The sequence below is a fragment of the Protomyctophum parallelum genome, assembly GCF_964188405.1.
Source record: "Protomyctophum parallelum genome assembly, chromosome: 20".
Taxonomy (NCBI): Eukaryota; Metazoa; Chordata; class Actinopteri; order Myctophiformes; family Myctophidae; genus Protomyctophum; species Protomyctophum parallelum.
The window spans coordinates 43,198,353-43,211,090 of record NC_139718.1 but is presented as its reverse complement, the minus strand read 5'-3'; the positions used below and the strand labels follow the sequence as shown (position 1 = coordinate 43,211,090).

Here is a 12,738-nt window from a genome sequence, read left to right as displayed (position 1 = left end):
CATAAAAATGTTAGATTCCTGTTGATTTTACTATTCGAAGATCTGGATCCGGATCCACGGATCCAGTCCGGGTTTTCTTCCCAATAAAATGGACAAATCAACAGGAATCTAACATTTTTATGAAAAAATAAAACCACATGAGTTTTGGTGATGCTCTATATTGTCTGAATCAACATTGTTTGTGTTTGTTTACGTACTAAAAGAGTGACTTTGAGAGCTGTTTTAGCTACAATGTAAGTCAATGAGGAGCATATTTTGAATGATCAATTTCTAATCACTGGAGCAGTTATTTTTTTATTTCTTGTCCACATTTGGAGTTGCATCATGGCAAAGTAACTACACAACCCAAACCTCAAAAAAGTGGTCTTACCCTTTAATGTGTACGGCACTTTGTTTCAACTCTGTTGTGTTAAATGTGCTTTATAAATAAAGTGTATTGGATTGGATAAGGGTTGCTGGCTCTCCATATAGGGCCTTCATATTGATGACATCAGGGTATCCTCATCCCTGATGATGTCACGTGATGTCACATGCTCCGTCCCTGATGTCACGTGTTGTCACGTGCTCTCTCTCACCCCGACCGACACACTGACACTGGGAAATGCACGATTCCATAGTTAAAACTATGGCTATATTATATTTATTATCATTATGTGTGGACTTTTTCAGCCGGGCTCAATATTCAACAAAATACTGTCTTGCGTTACAATATATTTGGACACAAGTATATTCACTTATTCACATCATGCAGGTTACAATGTTCTGTTTTCACAGTCACCTCTATAGCCAGGGTGAGACCCAAACTGTTCCTTTGAGAGACAGAAGTATCGCTTGTGTGGGATGGGGGGGGGGGGGGGGGATGGGGTTAGCGACGTATTACTTAAGTTGCTATTAAATGCCTTGATGTCATATTCGACCATAGGCCTAATATTTTCTATCATTTTGTTATTAACCCATTCTGACCGGGCACCCATTTTGGTGTCAGCATCATGTTATGCTTTAGCTATTGAAAAATAGCAGATCTACAAGCTCATATCGCGCCACCGAGTGGCGCGATATGAGCTTGTAGGTCTGCTATTTTTGAAAAATCGAAGAACGACTGACATTTTTTAGAATCTGATCTCAGGTCAGAATGGGTTAATCAGACCAGTGTGTGTCCAGTGGAAACCTCGTATGAATCTGATCTCAGGTCAGAATGGGTCAAACCCTGCTGGCCGTCTCACATGTTGTTTTAAAATCCAACCATGCAACCGCAACATATGGGAGTGCCATACCTTTCACCTTTGGCTGCTTTGTATAGGGCAAGCCAACATGTTTTGTACTCTGTGTGGGCAGTAACTACGGGAGCCAGTTGAGAGAGCATGAGATTTGAACAGTTGGGGATCCCGTTTGTGTTCTTTCAAGGCCTCCCGCAAGGATCACGCCACGCCGTGAAATCGTAGCGTCAATTTAACTCAGAAGAGAAGAGGTGCACAAATGGAAGTATACGGGTCCATTTGTATACACTTTGATTTGTATTGTGTAACATGCTATGCTATGAGAGGGTCAAAACATTGTCTGATTAATGTTTATGAGAGTCAAAACGTACAAGCACTGTCCGTGTCCTTAGAGAGGGACTGAAGAACATTTGGGACGACTATATATACACTTCTAAAAAGCATGCACATCCAAACCATCCGCATTAGATGCTGGACTGTGGTTGTAATATTTAACTACAAACTTTTCAATATTTTCAAAAATGGCATTGCGAGTTGTTATAAGCTTGTAGATTGGATATTTGTTAGTTGAAGTATAACATAAATAAAATAGGGCTTATGTGGTTAAAATATTACATGGGATTCTTTTCTACTATGTGGGACTCCAATTACCGGTATAGTTCATGACATTTCCTTTTCCTTCCTTCCTTTTTTTTCATTTCTTTTTTTTTCCAGCCGTTGCAGACTTTTAAACCTACAGTAAATGTATTGCTGTTTGTTGTCCCAACGACAGTAGCAGAGCTACGTCAGAGATTTGACACGCATGAAAGTTTAGTGTACACCTGGTTTGTTTTGAAGCATGTACCACTGTACCACTGTGTCTCTTTTCATTGTCTGTGGCATTGAATTCTGATCCATATCCGAATGAGTACAGTATACCAGGAAAAGCTGTTACCAATGATATTATCTATTATTCAAAGGTGGTTTTCTTTTGATAATACTGTTCATCGCTCACGAACAGAACAGCCAAATCAAGTCAAGCAAAATGAACGGTGTTACAAGCTCAGTTCTATCGACTGTGTCCTGCGTGTATACTTTTACAAAGATGATATCAAAAATCCTATCAATCCCGTATAATCCGTGCTGTGTGCACGTGCTCGGCACATGGCACTCCGTCCGCTGCCGTACGTCGTACGCACGTGAAGGAATAGTGTTCCCAAGCTCACTGAGCTCCCATTGGTCCAGTACACCGGCCCACTGACCCAGTTGGTCAGTGGGCTAATCGCCGTCTGTCCCAAAAGGCTCAAACTCATGAGAAAGCTCTGGAAAAGTCTGACCCTGCAGTGACCGCGAGGCAGCGTGAGGGGGGGTCCCCGAGGACCACTGGAGGCAGGATGACAGAGTGATATATATATATATAGAAACTCTTTGGGGACACGACAGCAGCAGGGACTTGCACACAGTACACTGTATACATCAAAGGGGGCTTCAGCCCCTGCCCCTTTTTACGCGTCTGTAAAACAACTGCCTTCTCCAGACCACGAATGCAGCGTTTACTATATGGTGAAAGAAATGCAAATGGGGTTTATCTACTGGCAGTTCATCACAGAGCGACGCAAACAACGTCTTGCCCCATGCCCCATGGTTCTGATAAGATAAGATGAGGGGTCTTCACACTCACGTTGTTACTTGCGCAAGCAGAGCGCGCACGCACTAGTTTCGCCCAGGACGATATTCGATGCGTATATGCACCGTCCCAGCAAATGACGTAATGACTACTGATACAGCAGTGGTGCCAGATTACATACATATGTATACACAGGAGCATTACCTTTAATCGTCCCGACACTAAAACATATCGTCATCTGGCATTGGGTCCTTTAATCCACATCTTTATTACGTCATCATTGAGAGCTAGTATACCCTGACGTCACATGCTGGGACGGTGCATACGCATAAAAAATGGCGCAAAGTAACCACAGTATATACCGCTAATCAACTTATAAATTACATATACATATACACAGAGGCATTTGGTATTAATCACTATAGTCCAAGACTAAGTCAATTTAAAGCAATTGACAATTTCAAATAAATAATTAAATAATTATACTGTAGTGTATACGTGATAACATATTTAATTGCAGTTTATATACCTCTTGTTTTCATCCGATATCGATGATTTATTTTTCTTTGAGAAAATAAAAAGGGATCCAGAATAATTCTAAATCGATAAAACTGTATTTATTTTATACATATAGAAACTTGTACCATACTTCTTAATGCTACTTTTTTTACATGCATAAAGTAGGTAGGTAGCAAATAGCTAAACCTAATAATTCAACATTTCAAACGTTCCTTCTCCACAGAGAAGCCGAGATTTGACAGTTTGTAGCGGTCGCACTAGTAGGCCATTTATCGCCATTTATGGCCTACTAGTGTGCAACAAGCAAGTAGGCACTCGACAGAGTGCCGTTCTAGTTTCTTCTGGTTCTGATAAGATGAGGAGTCTTCAGAGTGACTCACGTTGTTTCTTTGAGTTTGCATATTGATTCTAGCTTTAGTTTCTGAAAATCACAGAAAATCTCGGTGGTTCTCTGCCATGTTGATTTCGTCGACTATGACGAAGAATGTCCGTCAACTAGCTTTCTTTCACTGACAAACTAAGCTATATGATGTCTAAAACTAAGACTAAATATATTGACAATTCCGTCAACAAATATAAACTCCCTAACTATAATGTTAGGGAGGGGACTAGTGGAGAAGAGAGCCAGTAGAACTAAAAGACAAGTCTGTTTATGCTTGGTTGTGTGCACGTGCCACTCTTCAGTGGCACATCCTTCAGTGTTTATCGATTTAAATGAATTTCTTTGTACAGTAGTAACCCAGTGGCCATGATCCACTCCCCATCAAATATTATTTTTGAAGCACAACAAAAGCAGTGTTTTTTGAAGGATGAGAAAACATTCCGTATCGTGCGTGCTGGAATGTAAAATTAAATTATTTTGTGACATTTCGATCATTCAAAAGTTTTTTTTATTGAACCCAGGGTTCTGGAAAGTCCTGGAAAATGAAATAACTTGAAATCAGAAAAGGTTTTGAATTAATGAAATGGGTTTTTTTGCAACTCTTGGGCTATCGTCTCTGTCGAGTGGAAAACTCTTATCTCTCTTCAGGATTCAAATAAAAAAATGGTCAAGCCCAAAACGCATCTCTCCCCGCGGAGCTTGTAGATCTGCTACTTTAGATGCTTTTGAGTGTGACTGTAGTATGATTCACGAACAAAAACAGTCAAAATATGGAGATTCTTCTGTCAGTCAGCAACAAAATACATGGTCTTTGTCTAACATTACGTGAAGGAATGCATGTGCTACTTCTGATACGTTGTTAGCTTGTAGATCTGTTCTTTTTGTCACGTGGGTGACTGTCACCTTCGTCTCATAAATGCACTGTATGTATGAGTGCTACAGGCCTGGATACGGGATGAAATACTTTTGGAAATGCTTTGAAAATGAATCGTTAAAAGAATGTGTGGGAACACAGTGAATAATACATTTCCGCCAATGTGACGAGAGAGAAAATGGATCCGAGCCTATTGTTTGTTCCACACTCATACCTGTGTCTTGTGCATATATTAGGAAAGTGTTTTGTCATGCATGATTTTCACACCCATGTTCAGTCAGTCAGTGAACTATATTAATTTTTTGACCAAATGAGAAAACCATCTACACACATTATTTGGGGTTTAAAAAAAAGATTGACTCTTGCTTTAAACCTGCATGTTCTGCACACCAATCATATCCATATACTGACATGTTTTTGATCAATCAAAAAATCTTTTAAAATCACTCTCACTCTCACCTCTTTATATGAAAAGTCTTGGCACCGAAGGTCCAACCGCAACAGGTTCACTTCTCTGGAGCCGAAACACTCTTATCCATGACCAGAATAATGCACGCCGCTCGCAGAGTATATATTACTTTATTAAATTTTGTTGCGAATATAACTATTTTAAAGCATATATGTATGTATATATATATATATACACCCGGGGGATACTTTCTTCTAACGCCTGCAGCAGTCTAGGTAGGAAGATGATGTCCTGACTGACATCATCAGCGTGGTTGTGTGTGTGCAGTGTGTGTGTGTGTGTGTGTGTGTGTGTGTGTGTGTGTGTGTGTGTGTGTGTGTGTGTGTGTGTGTGTGTGTGTGTGTGTGTGTGTGCTGCCTGCGTGGTGAGTTAACTACCCAGAGAGAGCATTTCCTGTCGTTGAAAGGTTGAGGCTTGGTGCTCGCAGCAGTCTTCTTCTAACAGGTGTGTCACAATACGCAGCTTGCGTGCGTGCGTGTGTGCTATAGCATTGTGAACTGGCACCACTGTTAAAGACTGTACTTTTCCCTGTGATGGCAGAACATTATAACGTTAACGTTAACGGTGGGCAGGGGTCATCAATACGCCTGTCTGTCCACAGAAAAATGTGTATCTTTACCCTGCGTTGAGAACAACTATACCCTTAGGTGACTGTGTATCATCATCAGATCACAACCGGAGGTCATGTTACCTACTCTATCTAACTCTATGTCTGACAAAGTTCGGTGATCAAAGCTCAAGCCAGGACTCGTGAGGTCATCCGTATGAATCAATCACGCACTCTTTACTATATTCTTCGTCACACAACCGAAACTGGAAATAGCATACGGTCACAATGTGTCACAAGTCGATTGTGACAATTTTGTTAACGTTCAACCAAAATAATGTATTCCAGAGTGTCCCGATCATGCCACGTACACTGTACACACAGTAGATAGACTGATATTGCAATTATTTGTTTGAGCTCCGTTTACAAAATGCAGGTCCTTATAAAAGTGTTTATTTGATTGATTTATGAACGTCACGTTTCCTGTGCTGTGCTGTGCTGTGGTGGTCTGCTGCTCTGAAAAAAGCACCATGCTATGTTTGTGAATGTGGTTGGTTTGTCTCTGGTCGCTTTTGTAACCTGTGGCTTATTATTAAGAAATGTTTCGTCCTACGGTGTCTGCCACAGACTCTGTATTGATTTGAATGTATATGTATTATTGTCTCACTCACTAACAAAAATATAAACCAAACAGTTGATGGTCTCTTCTCTTGTTGTGACCCATAATAACTGGAGGTGTCGGTGTTGTTGTGTCAGTAGTCTGGGTTCAAGAGATATGAATTCAGAATTCCTTTCAGATAGTTTGTAACGTGCGCTCACGTCGAACACAACACAACACAACACAACACAACACAACACAACACAACACTGGAACACAGAGCTTTCTTTTGCGGTGACAGACTGCAGCTACAGTGCACGCACTGACAGGAAGTGGGACCCATCTTCACAGGAAGCGCACAGAAATAGGTGCTTACATTGTTTAGTTTTTTTTGCCACACCATATCTTGCATATCATTTGACCACTTATGTATGTTAACTATTTTTCCATTAAACAAGAACATGACGTACTAACTCGAGAGCACAAATTAAACGATCAAATTAAATACTGTTAACAGTTTCCAGTCATATTGACATTTTTAACAGAAAAGTGCATTTAGCTAAATTAGAAAGGTGTGCTCAGTGAAGGGCAAATCTCCACCAGCAGTGAGACTTGCCCAAATATATGGAATGGATCTGAGATGATTGATCGATCGATCGATTGATTGATTTATTGATTGAATTCTTTATTAATTAACAGTTTGCAGAAAAAAAGCACAGGAAGGTATACAGTTCAATACAAGGTCTGCTAAGAGAATTTAAACCCAAGAAAGCCTATGGCATGTTTCCATTGGTGTCCTTAATTATTCAATTCATAATTCATAGGATTTATTTCACACATAAAGTAAAGTTGTCATTGATCGATGTGACAGATATACTAGTATGGCCATACACAATACTGTTGTTGGCTGATTGGTGTAGGACACACACACACAGTGTGAGAACCCCCCCCCCCCCCTTTTTTTACAGCCTGTATGTGGTAAGTGATTCTCCACTGATATAAAACAGTAGTCATTATTATCTGTTGTTGGGAAACCCTAATGAGGCATTCACCCCCAGGCCCGGGGTATTCCTGTTTTCCACCAATTCCAAATGTGGTTGGAGATCACATGCATATTCAGCTTACGCAATCTCACGGAGATACTATCAGCGCGCGGAAAACGTTCCAACACCTCCACTGCTTCAAAGTGCAGGTGCTGACATGGTTATAGGCAATCAGAAGTGATGAGCTTCAGCTGAGAATCTCTTCAGTTCATTGTTCGTGCCGCTCAGCTCACCCATGTTTGCACGTGATGCGGCAAAACAAAATGTTGCGAGCGTTTCTGATTGAATACGAAGCTGTTGTGACATGTCACGAAATGTACAGTGAAGACACGGAATGCGCGCGGGGGGGGGGTGGGGGGGGGGGGGTAGAGCGCGCTGCGCACCAGGTGAGAAAGAGCGGGCTGTGCTGTCGTTGCTGTGTTGCTAAGATGAAGTTAATAAAAGTGAAGTTGTTCCTATAAGAAGCTTGTCAATATGTCTACTGGAGAAGTAAACCCTATAGCAGTCATCACAATGGTGTCAGAAGTGTCACGTTGCGGCATGGGAAGGGCATCAAATGGTTTAAAGACCTATTTATAGAAGGGAGCTTTGCATCCTTTGATGAGCGAGTTACGTCAGGACTTCGGTGCTCTATACTCTATCCAACATTCTACATCAAAGTCTAGACCCAGATCCCTTAGTGGCTATCCTTGGAACTGCTGGAAGGGATGACCTTCCTCTAACACGCATAGAGTGTCGTATGGTCGACTTTGCCTTGTTGCTCGCTATAGGCGTGCCATTCTGCTCAAATGGAAGGATGCTGCCCCGCCCGTGCTCCGTCAGTGGCTTCGTGATATAATGTCCTGTCTCCAGTTGGGAGATGTTAAGGTTTTCAATTGCCGGCTCTGAGAGAAAGTTTTACAAGACCTGGCGGCCCGTTTATGGCATTCCACCACAACACACAAACTGCATAGTGTGCCGTGCCGTGCCTATGCCTCGGCCAACGCCAAACCACAACAGATCTTTTTTTAATGCATGTATTTTTGTGTATATGTGTATATAGATTTATTTATTTTGTATTTCCTCCAGACTTGTTTTTCCGACTATCCTTGGGATTGTGGGTGGGAGGAGTGGGGGATAGGGGATTTAGTTTCATTTTATACGTCGGTTTAATACGTGCCCCTGGGCTTCTGTTACAAAAAAACCTGAATAAAAAGATTTTGAAAAGAGAGAACTGTCACGTTGCTCACACGAGGGAATGGGCTCTATATGCACATACTGTACGCCATTTTGGAAAGAACTTGGGCCCCCTTCCCTATACTGCTTGATACAAGTTAAGACTCTGTTCCATTCTGGTCAAACAGTTTGCTACACCAGGTGTCCTTGAGTGGGTTCCAAATGGTCTTGTACGGGTGTGTAACAAAGAGAACCAAAATAGAATTTGGTTCCATTGGTACACTCTCAGAGTTGGGGGTCCTTGAAATTGAAAGGTTTGAGAACCATTGTACACTAAATAGAACAGAGCCTTAATTAGTAGGCCTATCATCGGTAACACCCGGAAGCAAGGAACGTAATGAAAGGAAGGGACGTGAGATCATGTGACTGAACGCCAGGGATGCGCCAGACACAAATCAGCCATTGCCAAAAACAAATTGACCGTGTGATTTGAGTCTGGCTTATTTGCCAGGCTACAGCGCCATGGGTGGCAAACCTCACACCGGAAATTCCGTGAAATACATGGCAGTGTATGGACCAGCTCATGAACAAACACTATAGTCATGGACGATTGCGACCTTTGCCATACAATCGGTTCAGGAACGTAGAAGAAGACATTACAGGTTGTTTTCTAATCACTTGCTTTTCTATGTGCACACACAGTACATCCTTTTATTGAGGCATCGAAACAGCGGCAGGTATCGTTTCTGTCTCTTGAGGTATCGCAAGGTTTGGATGCCAGACAGAAATTGGTTCGCGTCGATACTACATTCAGAAACATACTCGGTGCTCTTTAGACACCTCTATAAAATGACACAGTGAGTGTTCACATCGACAAAGCAACACAGCAGACAACTAGAAAAAGTTGTTGTGGCGATTTGTACAAAGCGGGCTACTCCTGAAAACTGTAGGAGCCAATCGTGGCCAATCAGGATGGAATATGAGAAATCAAGCAAACCTGCCTTGATCACATGACTATGGAGATCATGTGTACCGATTTGCGTGAAATTTGGATAAAATCTGAAGGAGTAATAATAGAAAATGTGTTTTACATATGTCGGCCTCCTGGTGGCGCTATAAAGAGCAGATGTGAAAAATTCCAGGCAAAGGTTTTTCCTTGGCCTCTAGGGAGTTGGCATACAAAGTTATCCACAGATCCGTGCAGTTAGAGGTAAAAACACTTTTCGGCATTTTGTCCTCGGCCTAGTGGGAATGTGGGTGCACAATTTCACGGAAATCACGCGATGTGTTCATGATTTGCAGCATTTTGTTTGAAACTGAGCACTCCTGTGAACTTTGGAAGCCAATCTTAACCAATCAGGATGGAGTGTGAGAAATCTGAAAGACCGGTTTCGTTGAATGGCTCTAGAGAGACTGTGTACCAATTTGCGTGATGTTTGGACAGGTGTACTGTGCAAAAACTTGTTTTGCACAAAGCGGCCTCCTGGTGGCGCTATAACAGGCCGTTCTGGAAAGTTTGGGGCAGAGGTTCATCGTTGGCATCCAGGGAGTGTGTGTGCAAAATTTGGCATCGACCGGGTTAACGGTGGCCGAGATTAGCTGCTCACGGACACACGGACGGAAGGACACACGGACGGACGGACGGACACACGGACGGACGGAGTGCAAAACATACTCTCCCCACATGCCTTCGGCCTGGTGGAGACAATAATGTGTTTAATGTGTATTCTGCCACCCAGTGTGACGAATCTGACGGCCTTTCTCCTTTTACGTTCCTTGCCCGGAATTAGGTATTTAATTGGTTATTCTGTGTGCATAGAGCCTCTCCGCTCCGCTTTCTTGACGCGGGTGGTCGTTTTGCCAGACTGGTCTTGTGTTCGATCACGGGCCCCGGGCGCTGTACTGTTCAGTCGATACACGTAACAAGTTAACAACAATGGTTAACTACTTAAAGCGTAAAAATGAGAAAAAGGCCGCGCACACGTAGCCACGATGCTGTATATTTATTGAATTGGATTCAATAAATATACAGCATCGTGGCTACGTGTGTGTGTGTGCGGCCTTTTTCTCATTTTTACTTATTTACTGCCTTAGGCCAGCACCTCAACCAATACTGGTGTGCGCCCTTTCCGGCTTTGTCTAACTACTTAAAGCGGAATTCCACACTTCTGGGGGTCATTTTAACGTCTACTCCCGAGCCCCCTGGGTTAGTGTCCCAAGTGTCCGACCCGTAGAAATGTGTCCGTGAGCCAGTGTTTGGAAAACAGCTCTTGTATACTATTACCCAATGCTGAAATGGAAGCTGTTGGAATAAGATCAGTCCATCTGCGGGGCAGGGAAACATGAACAGAAAGCACATACCGGTACTAAAGAATTAAGGCCTTAAGGTGCCAACACACACACAGCGTCTGTCAAATCCTGCGTACGATAGCGTTCGTGACAATAGACCTTTGTGTGCTTTTTTGTGCTTTTTGTACTCCTTGACGTCATCAGTGATGTAATTTATGTCCATCATCGTGTCATGTCCATTTAAAATGGTGTGCGTGTGCGTGTGCGTGTGCGTGCGTGTGTGTGTGTGTGTGTGTGTGCGTGTGCGTGTGCGTGTGCGTGTGCGTGTGCGTGTGCCGTGTGTGTGTGTGTTGTAACCATCCACATGGGGACCAAAGATCCACCCAATGATGCTGTAGCTGAGAGGTTAGAGAGGCCATCTGAGAATCAGAAGGTAAATGGTGCATTTATATAACGCCTTTATCCAATTTACAATGCTTATTCATTTACAAACGTTGTGCATTACATTCACCCATTCACACACCAATGGTGGACGAACCCATGCAAGCCACAAACCTGCTCATTGGGAGCAATTAGGGGTTCAGCGTCTTGCTCAAGTCAAAAGTCAAAGTCGTACGATTTGTCACACACGTTACCGCAGTGAAATTTGTTCTCCGACCCATTTGACCCATCTCTTGGAGCGGTGAGCCGCAGCCTAAGGAGCGGTGAGCTGCAGCCGTGCCGCGCTCGAGGAATCATTTTGATTGGTTGATCTGACCCCACCAATCCAACCCTTTGATGCTGAGTGCCAAGCAGGGAGGCACTGGGTCCCATATTTATAGTCTTTGGTATGACTCTGACCCGGCCGGGGATCGAACCTCCGACCTCCCAGTTTCAGGTCCGGGCACTTTGACACCGACTCTGGGGGAGCCCGGGATCGAAAAAGGCAACCTTCCTGTTCCGAAGCGGCCGATCTATACCTCCTGAGCCAGTGCCGAAGGTCGCCAGTTCGCTCCACCAGGGCCAAATTAGCCATTGGGCCCAGGGGCCCTTGGCTCCCAGGGGCCCTTCAGGGAAAATGTAATGCTCTGCAATGGGTTTGAGGCCCTGAAAAAAGCTCCTGGGGACCTTCATTGGCCATTGATTTTGTTACATTTAGGTCAAACATTTTATCAAAACTGGAAAACGTCTGAGCGCACGCACACTAGGGGGCCCCCAAAAAATTTTGCTGACCCAGGGGCCCTTGTGTGGGTTAATCCGTCCCTGCGCTCCACATGCCTCAACCTGTAAGTGTGGATGTGTCTCTGACAGTGTGGTTTTTGTTGACAAAAGAATGTAAAAAACTGAGTGTGTGCGTGTGTGTGTGTGTGTGTGTGTGTGTGTGTGTGTGTGTGTGGCGCGCTTGTGATAATGACTACACTAGAGCACTAGAAGTCTGATGTAATTTACACTTCTTTAAATAATTAATAAATATATGAAGAATCCACTGATGGCAAGAAAGCGCTGACGTTATACCGCCGCTGAGTTAGTTAAATTTTCGCCAGAAACAGACTGTATGAAATATGAGTAACTGACTGTCATAAACAATACAGAGCATATCCCCCACGCCCCACCCCAACAATATCGCAGAGACGGTTTGTTTATTTTTGGACCACAAAGCTTATATGAGACGATTCTATGTTGACCCAATGTTATTCTCCACAGAGGAAAACTTCTGTGACCCAGGGGATGGAGTGGCGTCAGGACTTCGGCACTCTGCGCTGGCTATTTGGTTTCTTGCTCAGCCAGTTGCTCTGTAGTGTGTGTGTGTGTGTATGTGTGTAAACAGCAACCTCGGAAAGATACTCTGCATGATCCTCAACCACAGAATTCTAAATTTCCTGACAGAAAGCAATGTCCTGAGCAAATCACAAATTGGCTTTCTACCAAAATATCGCACAACAGACCACATTTACACTCTCAACACCCTAATTGACAACCAAATAAACAAAAACAAAAGCAAATTATTCTCCTGCTTTGTCGACTTCAAAAAAGCATTCGATTCAATTTGGCATGAGGGT

At 43.1% G+C, this 12,738-nt stretch overlaps 1 protein-coding gene across 1 annotated transcript in view; it reads right to left on the bottom strand.

The window, feature by feature from the left end:
- The window catches only part of lck (LCK proto-oncogene, Src family tyrosine kinase), a gene marked incomplete at its 3' end in the record, with an annotated part of 39,405 nt that extends 34,243 nt beyond the window's left edge, over positions 1 to 5,162 (bottom strand). Inside the window, exon 1 of the mRNA XM_083792313.1 lies at positions 5,052 to 5,162. The remainder of the gene's footprint in view (positions 1 to 5,051) is intronic.
- Positions 5,163 to 12,738: the final 7,576 nt, after the last annotated feature.